The 19,245-nt window shown below is 37.4% G+C and overlaps 1 protein-coding gene across 6 annotated transcripts in view; it reads left to right on the plus strand.

Moving 5' to 3' along the window:
* Positions 1-19,245, plus strand: part of LOC150093183 (phospholipid-transporting ATPase IF-like) — a 799,705-nt gene that overhangs the window by 64,422 nt on the left and 716,038 nt on the right. The gene's annotated exons all lie outside the window — the stretch shown is intronic.

The following is a 19,245-nucleotide window of genomic DNA, read 5'->3' on the forward strand; positions in this document are numbered from 1 at the left end:
ATATTATTTTAGGGAATTGAACAAATTGATACAAAGTTTGTCCAGTTATACACGCTTCAAAATTATCTAATTACAAGCCTTAATTTAATGGATTAAGCAAAAATTGACATAAAGTAACTTTTAATTAATTTGCCAATATATATATATGTGTGTGTGTATATTTTTCCTTCTTCATTTTTCCTCTTTTACCTTGCGGTGTTGAGGGTTTTCTATTCATTTAACTGCAACATCACAAGGATAAGGTGGTTGGCCCTATGCCTCCCAGTGTATTCTATGTCTGTAGAATCATTGCGTTCTCAAGGCTGGTTTGCCTGCTTGCAGAATGAAAAATCCCAGATAAACTGGGGAGAAAAACCCTGCAGTCCACACTCGACCGGCTGACTTGGCTATGTCTGAGAAAGATTCTAAGCTCCTCAAGTCATGACGGGAATCGAACCCACGACACTCCTTTTCCAGGCATATATATATGCCTGGAAAAGCTCTTATCATATCACCCTTTTGCCAGGCTTTACGGCTTACACTACCTCTGTCTCATAAGCTACATTCCATTGTCCTGATATAATCATAGCTACAGTTTAAAAAAAATAATATATAAATAATAATAATAAAAACTAGATGTGTATGCTGTGGTTCCCAGGTGTAGAATGCTTGTTTCTGGCATTGTTTTCTAATAAAAGGAAACAGTTCTGGTTTTGTAACCCACTGTGAGCATGGATGTTTATAAATGAATATCTTTACGTAGTAGATGAATTTCATCATCTGCATGTGACTTTAAGAGGACTGTCTTTGGTTTATAGAGTAGAGTTTCATGATTATCTAATTCTTAATCCACCCATGTACTGATGTGCTATAGTGCCACATGAAAAACACCCTTTGTCTCTGCTTGTCAATGGCCTTTTCACCATGGGAGCATATTCTAGTTTGCCTGAGATCCTTTACCTCTTCCACTTCTTTGCTTCTTTCAACATAATTCTGAAAGATAATTCTCTGGAATGTCGAACATCTTGCAAATGTCACTCATATCCCTTATCTCTTCCACTTCTTCAGCATAACCTCTCTCCCAATAAATGCATCTCTCATCTCTGAATTCGAAAGTGCAGAACCTTGCATCCTAAATTAAGGATTTGAATTGATTCAGATCCTCCTGAAAGATCTCCACATATACTTGGTAAATTGGCTAGCTTTGCATTATCAGCAAATCACAAAATCCCTTCCCTCCGCCCTCCCCATCCTTGCCGATAGCCTTGCCCATTGCAGTATACCATGTCTCACTTTTCTCCTTTTAGACAATGCTTCTGATATATTCTTTAGCACACCTTTTTTTTTTTTTTTTTTAAATCCTGGTTCTCTATCTAGTCTGTTGTCTAATCCCAGTATTTTGAGCTCAAGCACTAATTTTTCAGGGAGTAATCTGTCAGATGTGTTTGAAAAATCCAGGGACTCCACACTGTATGCTTTCCACTTATTAACTTTGTACTTTCTCCTTACCTTCTTCATTGCTTTATTATAAACGTGCTTAGGCTACTAAATAATGATGATACCATAACAAATCCATGCTTGTTCTCATAAATAATTATGTTCCTAACTCCACTTCTCCTCCTGCTCCTCCTAATTGACTTTTACAAAACAATCACTACTTCAACAACATAAAGTGGTTTGTAGTTCAATGTAAAGTGATGACTCTGTTTACAGAGTCATTACTTTCTCCTCATTATTTTGAAAATCAGTTGAGCAAATCTTTGCATAGTAATCCATATGTATCTTGATCAAAGCCTTATACAATTGAACATAATTTCCTTACTTCTACATTTCAGCATCCTCTACATCATTGCCCTATTCATTGTGCCATCCTCTTAAATCTTTTTTTAAAAGGATGGCACAGTGACCCTTGAATTTTTGGTTCTAACTCCCATATCCTTTATCTCCTCCACCTCCTCTAAGATATTTCTACCAGTTGTATGCTTTGTATCCCATCTTTGATTCCCAAATTTTCAAGCTTTGTTCTTATCAATTCAGTGTTGCCCTTTGCAACATTGAACTGATAAAACCATGCTTTTACTCATTCATTTACCCATCCTATTCCGAGTCTCTTGAAAAGCCACAACATCTGTTGTGGACCTTATAAATTTTCCAAACTTTCTCATTTACACGCAGCTGTATTTTATTATTAAAACCTTTTCCATACGTTAATACATACAACTTGAACACCAGTGACTCCAAAACATACCCCTGAAACATGCTGTGAATGTCTTTCCTCTTTTGCAATATTCCCAAGTTTGAACCTTTTATAGAAAATATCCACACATAGAAAAGTAACAGCAAGAGCCTCTGTAGCTCAGTCAGTATAGACGAAGCCCTTTGGTTGGAAAGACCTGGGTTCGATTTCTGTCAGTGATGTGAGGATCCTTTATCTGGTCTCTTTCGACTAAAGGTGAGTTAGCTGGTTTCACATGGAGGTAGCAGGTTTTTTCACCCAGAAACTCAGGTTTTTCGTCCCCCCAGAACAGGCAAACTGGCCCCGTGAACACACACGGATTACAGTCATTAATACACCCCAGCCATATACCGGTTCCTGAGCCAGGATAAAATTGGGAGGTTTGGGAAAGCAATGGTGAACTTCCCTGTAAAAATCTCACCAGGAATACTTTGTGAGTAATGCCTACAAAGTCACCTATAGTCAGACATGACTGAAAGGAAAAATCAGTCAGTTCTAAGTACTGGTATATATTTTTGACCTCATTCCTCTTGAATATTTTTGACCACTGTTATGTCACTTCGTGTTTTCTTTATCAGTCTTTCAAAGTAATTACTCACATCATGTAGAATATCTTTATCTTCAGTTTTTCATGTGACTTGTATCATCCCTGATTCCTTTAACCCCCCCAACCTGCCATGACATCTATCGACATCCAGCTAAATCTGGATACGATTCTGTAACACCTATTGAATAACATGGATAAGAAGTGCAATTTGGTCTCACTATTTCATCCACCTCAGCTGGTAAGGAGAGAGGTAAATGCTAACTCTTTCCACTATTTTTAAACTTTATGAATAACCTCCACAACATTTTTTCCACCTTCCTGATATTTTCTTCTGTATCCTTACCTGACTTCCCGTGACTTTTGTTTACCTGCTATCTGCTTTTACATGTTTCTCTTGCTTTATTACATTTATTTCTTTATTTTACATTTTTTCCCTGATTCTCTCTGAGCACATGATTAATTACTTGCTAGGAGAAACTCATCATCATCAAATTCTTGTCATGATCCTCAAAGGGTGTACAGGATACGATAGTACTATATGAAAAATTTATTACATCATTCTTAACTTCCTACAAGTTTCTGTTAACGATCTACAAGTTTCCTCCAAATCAGTTTGCTACCTGTCATGACTCCAACATAATCAGATCTTATTTTATATCTTCTGAGGCACTTTTTACCATATGAATCCACCCTATATCTTGGTCTTACTCTGGGTCTTTTTTCCTGAATATCTCAGAGAACACTTGCTTTTCTAATTTTTCCTTGCCCATTCTGTTTAATCTTTCCTCGCCCATTCCTGGATGCTGATAATGTAAAGTTCTTTTCTAATACCCTCATTTTTAATATGATATTGCCATTGATGCCATCTGTTCACACCCCTAATCTTTCTCAGGACTCTCATATCTGCAGTCTCTAGTCTTTGGTCAAGTGTTTTACTTCTGACCCGGTTCTCAGATCCATAAGGTAAAACTGGCTTGAACACTGTTCTGTATATAGCTAATTTAGTGTTTTGACTAATTTCTCTCTTATTCCACATAAATTAATTCGGTTGACTTCCTGCCATACCAGCTTTGTTGATTCTGTTGTCTATTTCCATATTTAATTTACCATCTTCACTAAAAATTGTGCCCAAGTAGCTGAAATGTTTTACTTGTTCTATAGGTTCTCCATTCACAATGCAGTTGATATTTTCATTGCTTCTGTTTATTTTTATTGTCTTGGTCTTGTTATTGCTGACCTTCATACCATATCTATTACAACAGTTATTCGATTTAGTCAGGGAATCTTGCAAACTTGTAATGGATTTATTTAGATGTGTAACATCATCTGCATAAAGTAAAGAGTTGAGATTAACATCTGTTATCTCTAAAATCAATCTGTTACCTGTCAAGACTCCAACATTATCAGATCTTATATTTCTATCTTCTAAGGTACTTTTTACTCTATTAATCCACCTATATCTTGGTATTCCTCTGGGTCTTTTTCCTGCCAACCTGGTAGAGAACACTTGTTTTGCGCTAATTTTTCCTCTCCCATTCTATTTAAGTGACCATACCATTTGAGATTAGCTCTCCCAATACATTCCTGGAACAATATCAGGTTCTTTCCTGATTTCTTCATATAGGTTCTCCATTCCCAAAGCAATTGATATTTTCAATGTTTCTGCCTATTTTCATTCTCTTTGCCTTGTTATTGCTAACCTTCATACCATATCTATTACAACAGTTATTCAGTTTAGTCAGGGAATCTTGCTGATTGTAGTAGATTTATTTACAGGTATAGCATTGTCCACATAAATTATTTCAAATAGCTGAGATTAACATCTCCAATTTTGATATAAGGTTTAGTACCACTTTCCTTCATGTGTTCAATATAGATAATGAATAACGGGGGGGGGATAATGTACATCCTTGTCTGATACACCCAATTTAACATTAAATCATCCTGTACTTCCTTCAATTCTAACTACTGACTTAAATAAAGTATATATGCTGACTTATATAAAACTCAAATAAAGACTATAAGTATTGCTTGGACGTCGCTTGGTGTCGCACGGATTAGATCGTCGGCTTGTCGAGAGCTCCTGGAAAGATCAGTATTATTTTGTGTTAACATTAGATATTTTACCAGAATTTTAAGTAGTATTGTTTGCTTTTTGTTTCTTGGTGTGTCTGTGCAATTTTTGCGTGTTTTCTGTTATTTTAATTATTATTTTTAAGAAAAGATAGCGTACACATGGCACCGATAAAGAAAAAAATGGCGGCCAGGTCGCCATGCTTGCTTAAGAGTTTTGATGTAAAAGAATTTATGCAATGTGCTGTCTGTGAGATGTATGCCTTGCGAAGAGCGGTAGGAGTCTGGTTAGAAAGTGATAGTGGAGTTAATATGTGTAGAAAGTGTAAAGAGAATGAGGGCTTCAAACGTGTTTCGTGTATCGAGACTGATATCGTTAACGGTAGTCAGAATGTAGAAAATGGCGGTGTACTAGAGAATTGCGTGGTAGTGCCAGATATGTGTGAGAGCGTCGCTGAAAGTGTAAATGAAGGTAGAAACACCGAAGGAATGGATGATTTGATCGATAATGAAAATGGTGAGGTAAATGCGAGTAGCGAAATTGCCCGTTTAAATGGCGCGATACACAGAGCCAAACGACAACTGGAGCGTATGCAAAAATGTGTGTTGAGCGTACCGACAAATAACCGGCGGAAGTCTGTGACGGCAAAAAATAGAATGTACGTAAACGTCAATAAAATGAAGGAGCGAGTGCTGTATGGGGATTCGCTATTAAGAGGCGTAATAATTGAGAGTTTAACGAAGTCGTACCAGCCGGGTGCGAACATAAAGTACGTCAGCGAATCTATTCGACTGCAAAAACAGAGGGTGAAAGAGATGATAATAGTGGCAGGAACGAATGATTTGAAAGAGGACAAAATGGAAATGATAGAGGATGTGAGGGAGTTGTTTGAGGTAGCAAAAGAGAAGAGTGAGAGAGTTAGGATGGTGAGTATCTTACCGCGGTATGACAGCGAAGTGTTTAGAAGGAGGGCCATAATTGCCAATGACTTTATGCATGGGTTATGCATGGAGAGTGGTGTGGAATTTGTGGATGTGTGGAATGAGTTCGATGGGCGAAAGGACTTATATAAGATGGATGGGTTACATTTGAATGGAGTTGGTGTATGGAGACTTGAAAGAGTGTTGATGAATGATGTGGAAGTGGATGTACAGACTCAGGGAAACTAGATTTATTAAGAGGGGGGGAGTAGATATGCAGACTTTAGGGGGGGCAGTTAAGTGTATGAATGAGTATATTACGCCCGGGCGAGTACGACGGACAACAAATCAGAATGGGATAATTAGTATAAGGAATCAAAGTAGGGATGGGACAAATGGGCTTCTGCGATTCATCTACACTAATGCCAGGAGTATTAGGAACAAGAAGGAAGAGTTTTTGGCCATGGTTGGCACTTCCAGGCCACAGGTTGTCGGTATTAGTGAAACATGGCTGACAGAAGATGATAAAGCTAGTGGGATTGAATGCGATGGGTATAGCGTGTTCAGGAGTGACAGGGTGAATAAAAAGGGGGGAGGAGTGTTATTGATGATAGCTGATGAGCTTCAGCCAAGGAGTATAGAAGTTGAACTGCAGGATGGGGAAAAAAGCACATTTGAGGCTGTTTGGTGTGAGATACAATCTAGCAGAACAAAATATACAATTGGGTGCTGCTATAGACTGGGTGATGGAGTGGATGGTGGGAATAGTATGCATAAGCAAATAGAAGAAATGAATGGAAGGAGGGTAATTATTATGGGTGATTTCAATTATGGTAACATTGACTGGAAAGAGGAGAGGGCACATGGGAGGAAGGAATTGGATTTTATGCAGTTATTAAGGGACAACTATCTACGGCAACATGTATTGGAAAATACCAGGGGGCAGAGAGTGCTGGACCTAGTAATTGCAACTGAGAATGTAGCTGTAACGAACATGACCATGTTGCCACCAATTGGTGAGAGTGACCATAAGGTCATGACTTGGGAGGTGGCTAAAGGAGTCGAATTTACAATTAAGACAGGGTATATGTGGAATTACCGGGCTGGTAAGTATGACAAGCTTAGGTGTGTGCTTGGCTCAATGCCATGGCATGTAAAACTGCAAGGGCTGGATGTTGATGGTGCATGGGAGGTGGTTAAGAACTGTTTGCAGGAGGCAATGGTTGACTGTATACCAAGAGTCCGAATAATAAATCAGGTAGGGGTTAAATGGATGAATAACACTATTAAGCTTGAGCTGCAAAAAAAGAAACAATTGTGGAGGGAATTTAAGGAGAAGGGTGACCATCAGGTGCATGAACAGTATAAAGCTCAGGCCAGGATGGTAACAAGGGTGGTAAGAAAAGCAAAAGCAGATTACGAAAGGAAATTGGCCATGCAGGCTAAAGAGAATCCCAAACAGTTTTTTCAATATGTTGCAAGTAAAAGGAGAAATGCTCATGGTAGAATGATCTTAAAAAATGCTGAGGGTAGGGAGGTAACTGAATCAGTCGATGTTGTGGAATTACTGAGCGAGCACTTTGCAAGAGTATATCATCCAGGTGGTGGCTTTGCGGAAATGGAGGAACCAACAGCTTATACTGGAATTGTGATGAATGAGGTAGAGGTAACTAGTCTATTACAGAACCTCAATGTCAATACATCTGTAGGATTGGATGGTATACCAGCTCGTGTCGTACGTGAAGCGGCCAAAGAATTGTCAGTGCCCTTGACCATTATGTTTAATTTGAGCCTCAGGACTGGGTCAGTCCCAAGGGGGTGGAAAGAGGGGAAAATAGTTCCACTGCACAAAGGTGGTTCCAAGGCTGCTGTTGAAAATTACCGGCCAATCAGCATAACAGGAATCATTATCAAGGTCTTAGAGAAAATAGTCAAGAGGAAAATACAAGATTGGATAGAAGAAAATGGGATACTGTATCGGGGACAGCATGGTTTTGTGAAGGGTAGGTCATGCCTCAGTAACTTGCTCACGTATTATAACACAGTGACGACTGAACTGGATAAGGGTAATGGGTTTACAGTGATTCTGCTGGACCTTGCTAAGGCCTTTGACAGGATACCACATGGAATTCTAATCAGTAAATTGCAGCATATGGGAATGGACATAGAGTTGGTGAGATGGATAGGAGGGTGGTTGACGGAGAGATATCAGAGAGTGGTTTACTGAGGAGTAGAGTCCAAGAGACGGCCTGTGACTAGTGGTGTACCACAAGGATCTGTTCTTGGACCACTGCTGTTTAATTTGTTCATAAATGATATAGGAAAGGATCTGAGAGGAACAGTTCATTTGTTTGCGGATGATGCGAAGTTGGGTAGGGCAATAGTGAATGCAGATGATGTCAAAATTTTGCAGGATGATTTGGATAGATTGGAGGTCTGGGCTAGGGAGAATGGATGTCAATTTAATGTGGCAAAATGTAAGGTTATGCATTTTGGGGTGAAAAGATGGGAGGCAGTTTACTGCATTGGTGGAACCGTGCTCCAGGAAATTGATGAGGCACGAGATTTAGGAGTGTTGGTGGATAAGGAATTGAAATTTAGGGGACACATTGAAAAAGTGGCCAAATCAGCTCATCAAATCACTTGGTTGCTGAAGAATACGTTGACAAGCAGAGACAAGCAGGTTATTGTTCCTCTGTATCGAGCCTTGATAAGACCTCATCTCGACTACTGTGCTCAGATTTGGTCACCTAGGTTTCTTCTTGATGGGGAGGAGGTGGAGAGGATCCAGAGGCGAGTGACCAAGATGATAGCAGGTCTGTGGAATGAACCGTATGAGAACAGGTTGAGGATTTGTGGGTTGCAAAAATTGGTTGATAGGCGGAGGAGGGGAGATATGATTGAGACATTCAAATTACTGAAGGGTTTCTATAAAATTAATTCAGAAGATATTTTTGAGAACAGGGCTGGTTGTGGGAGGACTAGGGGACATCCATGGAAACTGGGCAAAAGTGTGGTTAGTAAAGGTGTTAGAGCTGGGTTCTTTACTTTTAGAGTAGTGAATGAGTGGAATGCGCTCCCTGAGTCTGTGGTGGATGCTGTGACAGTGAATGAGTTTAAGGCGAGGTATGATAGATACTGTATGAATGTCGAATAGTTGTGATGAAAATGATTTGGGGCCTCCCTCGATGAGTCTAATGACTCCCTGGAGTTGCCCGTAATAATAATAATAATAATAATAATAATAATGCCCTACTGACACCATACAACTGTAGCATTTTGAATAGCTTTTCTCTTGGCACCTTGTCATATACATTTTCCAGATCTACAAAACTTAAATACAGATCTTTGTTATATTCCCGTGAATTCTCAACTATTTGTCGTAAAGTGAAAATCTGATCCTGGCAGTCTCTATTTGGTCTGAATCCAGCTTGTTCTTCACCAAACTTTTCTTCCACAATACTTCTGAACTGTATCTCAAGTATACTTGCATAAATTTTATCAGGAATACTCAGTAGAGAAATACCTCTGTAATTGTCACATTCAGTTTTATTTCCCTTTTTATATATGGGTGCTTTGAGAGCTCTACTCGAATCATCCGGAATTAATCCTTCTGTCCACACCTTCTGAACTATGCAGTGCAGCCACCATAAGACTTTTATACCTCTATACTTGAGTATTTATGGTTGAATATCATCTACTCCTGCTGCCGTTCCATATTTCTGACCTTTGATGACTTTTGCTACTTCAAGTAGGATATATTCCTGATTGAATACCTCTTAAGTGTTTTTTACCACTGTGTTATCACTGCTTGTTGCATTAGGAATTTTCAAAGTAATTACTCCATATTTCAAGGATATCTTTTTCTCCAGTTTTCATGTCACCTTTATCATCTCTAATCCCTTTTACAGCACTCTTTCCTCCATTTCTGAGCTTTTTCAACAACCTCCAGAATATCTTGCCACCTTCTTGATATTTATTATTATTATTATTATTCGTGACACCTCCAAGGAGTCTGAAGACTCATCATGGGAGGACACCTATTGTACAACTCTCCATCTCTACCACTACACCGAACCTCTACTACGAATCATCAACATCAGCCATTTACTTCCCACCATCCCACAGCTATTATTTTTCATCGGTAAATTGCATGTGTTCTGAAGAGCCGATTTGTCTGTATGTGGGATAAAAAAAAACCCGAGTTTCCGGGAGAAAAAAAACCCTGCTAACTCCATATGAGATCAGTTAACTCACCTTCGAGGGGTGAGTTAACTTCGAAGGGCTCAACGTACTGTCGTTCTTCCATTTGCACTATGGAGGGTTTATTTTCTATGTTCTTGCCAAAGTCTTCCCATGATTTTTGTTTAGCTAGTTTTGCACAGTGTTTAGTTTCTTACATTTGTCTCTGTATTCTCTAAGAGCACAAGCTTACTTATTTGCCAGGAACTTTTGATATGTTTTCTTTTTTTCCTTTACTGTCTCTTTAACTTACTGTGTCCACCACGGAGTTCTAATTTTTCTTTTCCTAACTTTTCTCACCACATGCCTCTCTAGCTGAATCAGGCAGTGTTTTTTTCAGGGCTGGCCACTGAATCTCCAAGGTTTGGTTCCTGTTTTCAAACTCTTTCATTTTTCCTTCAATAATCTTGGTGTATTTTAGTCTACAGTTCACATCTGAGAGCTGCTCAACTTTTATTTGCTTTAAAACTTTCTTACGTGTCATTCTTTTCAATATTAAATTCAATTTTATCCTGCTCAAGACTAAATGGTGATCACTTCCAATTTCAAATCATCTATACACTCTAGTGTCCTGCACGAGGGAGAAAACATCACTATCAACAATAACATAGTCAGTGAGACTTTTCTTATTCCTTGCCTCTTCTCTCCATGTGAATTTGTGCATATTTTTATGTTGGAACATTGTGTTAGTAATAACCAGTCTGTTCCTGAGCAGAAATCCAGCAAGTATTTGCCATTATTATTAGCTTTGCTCTTTTCTGCAAATATACCCAAAATATTTTTGTATATCTGACAATCATTTCCTACTTTGCTATTTAGATCCCCAACAAGGACCAACTTCCTCTTTATCATTGTGTCTGTTGCTTTCTCTAAAATCTCAAAAATTCCTCCACTTCTACCTTAGTAAAACCTTCATTGTCCACTTCCCCATTCTGATATTTCCCCACATCACTTTACTTGTGACTGCCTGCGATTCAAGAAGATTAGTCTCGTATTTAGTGTTGATTATTATGGCTACTCTTTCTTTTTCTTGATTGTCATTGCCTGAATATAACATTGTATTTATTCCTCAGAATGATATCACCAGTTTTTGTCTTTTTTATTTCAGTCATCCCTGTTATGTTGATCTAGTACTTATCTAATTCCTCAGCTAGCTCTGTTTCTTTGCCATTCATAAATGGCAAAGCTACTCCTTTGTTTTATGAAATTCTGTCATGTTGTACCATCATTTTATATTTTGTTTTAAGCCAATAAGTATACAATTTGGTCGGCTAAATCCCAAATTGCCAGCCCATTCTTGTTCATTCAGTATCCAGGTAGATACCTAACAGGGTGCACCACAAGAAACTAGGATGACTATCTCTTTAATTTCCTGAGTCACCCACCCCTGTGGTGTTCTGGTTTTTCTCTCCTTGCAGACAACTTCATTACATGCCTCTTTTTAAAACTTTCTTACATGCTTTTGTTTTGAATGATATTCATTTTTATCCTGGTCAAAACTAGTTAATCACTTACTGTTTTAAATTCCCTATATACTCTAATATTTTTGACCAATGTGAAGATATTGCTAGCAACAACATAGTCAATGAGATTTTTTTTATTTCTTGTATTTTCTCCATATGAATTTGCAGAAATCCTTATGTTGGAACATGGTTTTAGTGATCACTAGTCCTTGAACAGAAATTCAGAAGGAACTTACATTATTAATAACTTTGCTCTTTTCTCTAAACATTTTTTTATTTTTTTATATTGATCCCATACATGAGAGATCAAGAGACTAATGAGCACATCAGTGCCATGACAAGATTGGCCTTGTCCCATTGAAGGATTGTATAAAGATCAGTGCCATGTGTGGGGTGCAGATGAGGATTGAGATAGAAGTTTATTGATGTTTTTTTTTTTGAACAGTTCCAAGTTGTAATTGTTTGGGAATACTTCATTATACGCTGTTCCAGACAGGAGAGGTGGACAGAATAAAAGAGAATGAGGAGAAACAGGTTTGATGCATTTACAGTTGCACAGTGAATGAAAGAATTAAGCCAAGAACCAGTAATTGAAAAAATTAAAAAATATAAACATAGATGGATGGAACACGTTCAAAGAATGAAAACAGAAAGATTACCAAAACAAGCCTTAAAGTACAAGCCATTAGGAAAAAGAAAACCAGGACGTCCTCTTAAACGATTCAACGATGACTTCTAAGGCCGGAACAGGCCATACTAGGCCTAAATCCTTGATACGTATGATGATGATGATGATGATGACAGTTGCACAGTAAAGGGATGCTAGACAGTTACTAGTACTCTTTTTCAACAGTTGCAACTGAAAGTGAAGCAATGATAGTTGCCAATTCACTGGAGCAGTGACCATGGAAGTACCTTTAGAATAGATACAGTGCTGAAACACTGCATCTGTGAGATAGAGAGTGAAGTGAATCTGTAAGAGAGGAGTCATCAATGAGCCGAGTTGCTTGCCTCTGGATAGCATCAAAGATTTTAAGGGAAGTTTTAGATACACCATCCCAAACATGTGAGCAGTATTCTGAAGTTTTAGATACACCATCCCAAACATGTGAGCAGTATTCTAGGTATGGGCTGATTTGGAATTTGTATATGGATGCTGAGGAGGCTATTGATCTGATGTATTTATGCCAGGAGAGACTGGAGGTAAATGTTAGTCTAACCACAGATATTTGATCTTGTCTGGTAAATTGTCTGTTACTGAGGGTAAGAGTAGGTGAACTGAGATCTCTTTTGCAAGAGAAAAGACAAGACTGTGTTTTCATGGCAATGAACATGACAAGGTTGTCCTTGTCCCATTGAAGGATAGTATGAATTTCAATGTTTAGGGCAATTGTTGTATCTGATGTTGTAGCCCTGGGATGTCAGAGATACTGCATGGTTTGTTGATTGAGTAGGATGAGTGGAGAGTACTATTGTCAGAAGCTGTGGATAAGATTAGTGGTGATTGCAAGTAGGTTGTTTATGAACGAGGAAAGAGAATAGGTAATAGGACTTAGTCTTGAGGCACTCCATCATTGATTGTGAATCTCAGTGAATCTCAAAGAGAGGGAGCCATCTGCCATAACATGCAGAGAACAACCAGAGGGAAAGCTAGCTACTCAATTACAGAGGGTGGCAGGAGACCAAAAGATGGCAATTTGTTGAGCAGGCCACGATGTCACACATGGTCGAAGGCTTTGGAAATTCACAACATATTTCTTTATATCTGGTATTCATTTCCTTCCCCTCTTTAGATCTCTAACATGGACTACTATTTTGTTTTTCTTTATATCAGCTGCCTTCTTTAATGACAAAAAATTCCTTCACTTCTTTCTTAGTGAAAATCTTCTGTGGCAGCATAGGCACAAATACATCTCATTATTCAATTCCCTATTTTGATTTTTGCCCACATCTCTGTTTGAAATCTCCTGCCATCCATCTTTTAGTGTTGAATATTCAACACCAAAAGATGGATGGCACTAAAAAATAAACACCACTAGCTACTTCATTATTTCCTGAATATGACATCTTAGAGTAGTTAATTTATAGGAATCTCACTGGGTTTTGTCTTCTTTCTTCTGGTAATACTAATTATACTACATAGTACTTTTCTAATTCCTCTGCTAGTTTCTCTTCTTTTCTATTGATGTTTCTTATGTCGATGTTGTCTATCTTGAATACTCTTTCCTTTGAGGTTACATGGTAATCAGCATTCATATTTACAAATTTAGGGACACAAAATACACATGTTAAAATGATTATTTTACTTATTATTAACAAAATAACAATTGACGTTTTGACCCCTGTATTGAGGTCATCATCAGAAAGATGCATGTGTATAGGAAACCACGCTACGTGCTCTTGCACACTATAAAGGTAAATTAAGTCTATGCTGTTAATTAATCTTTTTCTTAGCCTGATCTCTAGTGATAAAAAAAATAAAATAAAATAATATAAAACAAAAAAAATTAAATAAATAAAAAAAAAAAAATTAATAAATAAAATACATAAAAAACTACAATAAATTCTGCTAAAGTCCTCCTGTACTAAGATTCTTTTGGATTTGTACAGTTCAGATTGTTATACTACGATTTTCTTCTAGACTTGTACAGTTCAAGTTGCTATTGAATGTTAAAGGAAAGAAAAAAAAACAAAAAAAAACCCACTTCACTAAGTCTTCTTGTATGGGTATTTTTCTTTGGTTTGTTCTGGTTGCTATAAAGGTTGCAAATGGGTCCTCCACATTCTTGGAATGGTTAGGCCATCCTTTTTGTTCAGATTTGGATTATGTTTGAGCATTTCACATGCTTCTTTAAATTTCCTCTCGAACCAGGTTTTGGTGCGGTGTAGGGATTTGGTACTTTTCTAATCAATTCTGTGGGATGTTTGGAGTGCGTGGTGAGAAAGGCCAGTTTTTTTAAAATGGAGGTATTTAATGTGTTGTTTGTGTTCATCCTTCCTAATTGGGATGGTTTGCCCTGTTTCCCCTATGTATGGTAGGTTACATGTGCATTGCATTTTATGAACCCCTGAATGGGCTAGATGTGGAAATGGATCTTTGGAAGAACTGAATAGGTGTCTTAATTTTGTCAGGGGTTTAAAGGTAGTTTTGAGGTTGTATTTGTGTAGTGTTCTGTCTATTTTTTTGGAAATGCCTCTAACATAAGGTATGGCAAAATACCATTCTTGAAATCTTTTTTGTTTTTACTAGTCTCTCTGTGGAGGATCTTGTGAATAGTTTTTTACTGTATCCATTTTTTTTAAATGTATGGTTGATGATCTTGTATTCCTGATTTAGAGTTTGTTCATTTGAACAAATAGTTTGAGCTCTTTTTTTTAAGGTTGCTTATGACCCCTAGTTTTTGTGTTGGGTGGTGATAGGAATTTTTTTGTATGTACTGGCTTGTAGACTGTACATACAGAAAAATATGTAGGACTGAGAAGGAGAGACAGCCTGAGGGAAGACGTGTGACAAGTGTCTCTAGGAACAGAAGCGAGTTGTTTTTTTCTATTTCAGTGGTGAATTGGATATGTTTGTGTTGTTTGTTCAGGTGGCTAAGGAATGTATTTAGTGCTTTGCGGCCATGGGGCCAAATGGCAAAAATATCGTCAACATATCTGAGCCAAATTTGGCTAAGTGGTAATTACCACTTAGCCAAATTTGGTTGGTTAAATATCAAATTGCCTGCCATCCTCATATGTTAATTATCCCTGCAGATATCTACTAATAGGGTGCCACCTGGAGGTGAGGATTTGATGTGAGGGTAGAAACCTTGGTTGGTTTATTGTCTTCCATTAAAAGACTGTGTTGATTGATGTTTTTCTTTTAGAAGTCTGGCATTGTCCCTTAAGCAACCTTGATGCTGTAGAACTGGATTAGTATTTGTCTTGAAATGAACAGATATTTTATACGATAAAAAATGGAGTAATGACGACAATTTTCAAGACAAATATTAACATGAATGTAATTAATATGAATGTTGATGACCTTAATACTGACATTAAAAAAAGAAGCCTAATTGCAGCAATAATACATAATTTATGAAATATTCCAAAATATTTTGAGTCGCTTGTTTGGTTATTGTCTGTGTTGGCTGAAGATAGCATGTCTTGAAAGGTTGTTCATTTTGTTCAGAACAAATTTCTGCTTGACATTATGGTCCTCTTTTCCCATGTACTCTGTTCCAGTTACTCAGTTACTTCATGTGACAAAATAGTTTCTATCTTCAAAAAAAAAAAAAAAAAAAGAAAGGGCCATGTGCTCACCATTGACTCTCTCTCTCCCCCCTTATTCCCTTCCCACCTATCACATGCTTTTTTACAGAAATATTTTAGCAAAAAGCTCCTTGATTTGCAAATTTAAAACCCAAGCTTTTTTCTTAAATGTGTTGATGTCATATTTGTAATTTGGCCACATGGCTACCAAACCCCCCCCCCCCGAGAAAGGATTAAAACTAATTTTAATACTTCCAGTATTTCATCTCCATCACAGAAACATCTTCGGGTGATTACAAAAACTGTATTTTTGTAACAACACACACAAATACAATACAAAGTGAAACTAAAGTCCTATCTAGGTGGTGTGCCCTCTATGGGCATTTGGAGGTGGCCTGGGATGTAAAGTGGGATCGCTGATAATTAAAGTTTCCCAAATTTTGGGAAGTTTAATGCAACCGTATTTGTTTAAATTTGGTTTTAAGCGTAACACAGTTAGGAATAACTCTTCAGTCCACATCTTTTTAAAAAGACCAGCTGATTTAATAGCCTCGATAAGCGTAGTTTCGACTTACCATATTGTTTTGCTTTGTGTGCTCAACACACATACTCTCAATCCCACTTGACCTCTTTTCCTTTCTTTCAGCAATTGAAAGTTCAAGTTGGTAAGTTCTTTTATTTTGTCCATGTCTTTTGTGATCTTCCTCTTCTTCTTGTCTTCCCCAACATAACTGTCATTTCCAGTGATTCATCAACTTGCATAATATGTCCAATGTGCATCAGCTTTGGACATATCAACATCGCGGGAAGTTTAGCGATCATTGCCTCCAAGGAGCATCTGTCTTTATACTATCTAAAATCTTCTTGTTTGTCATTCTTGCAGTCCATGGGATTCTTAATAGTCTCCTTCACACCCATGATTCAAATGAATCAATTTGCTTTTTTCCTTCTTAATAATCCCGCTGTCACATCCATACATCACTACTTGAAATACCATTGCTTTGGCAATTTTGACTTTCATGGCCTTACTCACCTCTATCTTCCATAATTTTTATCAGGTTTAACATTGCTTTTTTTTCCCTGTGACTATATTTCTTTTAATTTCATCTTCACATTTACTCATAACTTTCAATGATTTCTATTTTTTCTCTTCTTCTTCTTCTTCTTCTTCCTTTCCAGGCTTATAGGCCAAGTGGCCTGTTCTGGACTTATTCCATCTTTTTAAAGGTCTTCCTTTGCATCGAGTATCTTTTGGGTGGTAATTTAGAATTTGTTTAGGTATTCTACTTCTATTCATTCTCAGTATGTGTTCTTTCCATTTTTTTTTATAGCAAATAACTTTCCATTTTTCATTTAGGGAGGTTGTAATTCCAAGTTTTTTTTCTGATTTTGCTGCTTTTCATTTTGTCCATTATTGTGACTCCTTCAGTTCTGTGCAGAAATTTCATTTCGGATGATTCACTTCTTCTTTCATCTGGTTTTTTATTGTCCATATCTCACTTCCATAAAGTAAGGTTTGTTTAGCTACTGTATTGTAGATTTTTATTCGTGTGTGTTTTTGGACATAATTGGGTTTAAAATTTTTATTTATAATGCCTGTTACTTTTAAAAAGTTTGATATCTTTGGTTCTATATCAGCTTCATTTTCATATGACATTGTGCAACCTAAATATTTGAATGTATTTATTTACTCTATTATTTTGTTGTTTATTACTATTTTGCTTCTTATTGGATCAGCACCTTTGAAGGCTATGACTTTTGTTTTGTCTGTTGATATTTCCATACCATATGTTTTTATCAGATTATTAAAACTGCATAATGATTTTTGTAGTTCATCTTTATTATTTCCAAGGATTATTTGGTCATCAGCAAAAAGAAGAGTTGCTAATTTGGTGTTACGGTTTATCTTGAATCCTCCTTCATTAGTTATCTTCCATTCTTTTATAATTTTATCTATGTATATATTAAATAAATCCAGTGGGAGAGGACAACCCTGACGTACTCCTCGATTTATTGGTTTCCAGCTTGATGTTGAATTATTGTACTTCACAGATATTTTATTATCTTGATATATATTATATAAGACTCTAAAGAGTTGGTTTGGTATTTCATATTCTTCTAGGATTTCCCATAGTTTTTCTTTGATAATTTTATCAAATGCTTTGGTGTATTCTATAAAATTTGGGGGAGGAATCTTTATATGGACATTTTCAATCGAAGGTGAGTCAGCCGATCTCATATGGAGGTAGCAGGGTTTTTTCTCCCATAAACTCAGGTTTTTCATCCCACATACAGACAAATCGGCCCTTCAGAACACACAATTTACAGACAAAAAATATTAGCTGTGGTGGTGGTAAGGCCAGTAGATGGCACTGTCGTTCATGATTGGTAATAGAGGTTCGGTGTAGTGGTGGAGAAGGAGAGTTGTACAATAGGTGTCATCCCGTGATGAGTCTTCGGACTCCTCGGAGGTGTCACGAATAAATATAATAATAATAAAAGCTATGTGTGTTTCTATGTTCATTTCTCTACGTTTTTCAATTAATAATTTTAAAGTAAATGCAGAGTCTATGCAAGACCTGCCTTTTCTGAATCCATTTTGTTATTATTATTATTATTATTCCAGGCAACTCCAAGGAGTCGACAGACTCATCGAGGGAGGCCCTAACATCATGTCAAGAACAACTATTCGACATTCACACAGTATCTATCATACCTTGCCTTGAACTCATTCACGGTCGTAGCACCCACAACAGACTCTGGCAGCTTATTCCACTCATTGACCACTCTCCAAGTAAAAAACCTAGCTCTAACCTTGTCAACCACATTCTTGCCCAGCTTCCATGCATGCCCCTAGTCCTCCCACCACCAGTCCTATTTTCAAAAATATCTTCAGGATTAATCTTATAGAAACCCTTTAGTAATTTGAATGTCTCAATCATATCACCCCTCTTCCGCCTATCGACCAATTTTTGTAACCCACAAATCTTCAACCCATTCTTATAAGGTTCATTCCACAGACCTGCTGTCATCTTGGTCACTTGTGTCTGGATCCTCTCCACTTCCTCCCCATCACGAAGAAACCCTGGTGCCCATAACTGGGCACAGTAGTCCTGATGGGGTCTTATCAAGGCTCGATACAGAGAACAACAACTTGTTTGTCGCTGCATGTTAAAGTATTTTTCAGAAGCCAAGTGATTTGATGTGCTGATTTAGCCACTTTTGCAATGTGACCCCCAAAAACTTCAATTCCTTATTCACCAACACTCCCAAATCCCTGGCCTCATCAATCTCCTGGAGTATGGTTCCACCATTGAGATATACTGCTGCTATTCTTTCCACCCGAAAGTGCATAACCTTACACTTTGCCACATTAAATTGACATCCATTTTTCCTAGCCCAGTCCTCCAAACTATCCAAATCATCCTGTAAAATTTTGACATCCTGTGCACTCACAATTGCTCTACCCAACTTTGCATCATCAGCAAACAAGTGAACACTTCCTCTCAAATAATTTCCTATATCATTGA

Source organism: Typopeltis vanoorti, chromosome 24 (assembly GCF_054136105.1).
Source record: "Typopeltis vanoorti isolate ZY-2024b chromosome 24, IOZ_Tvanoo_1.0, whole genome shotgun sequence".
Lineage (NCBI taxonomy): Eukaryota > Metazoa > Arthropoda > Arachnida > Uropygi > Thelyphonidae > Typopeltis > Typopeltis vanoorti.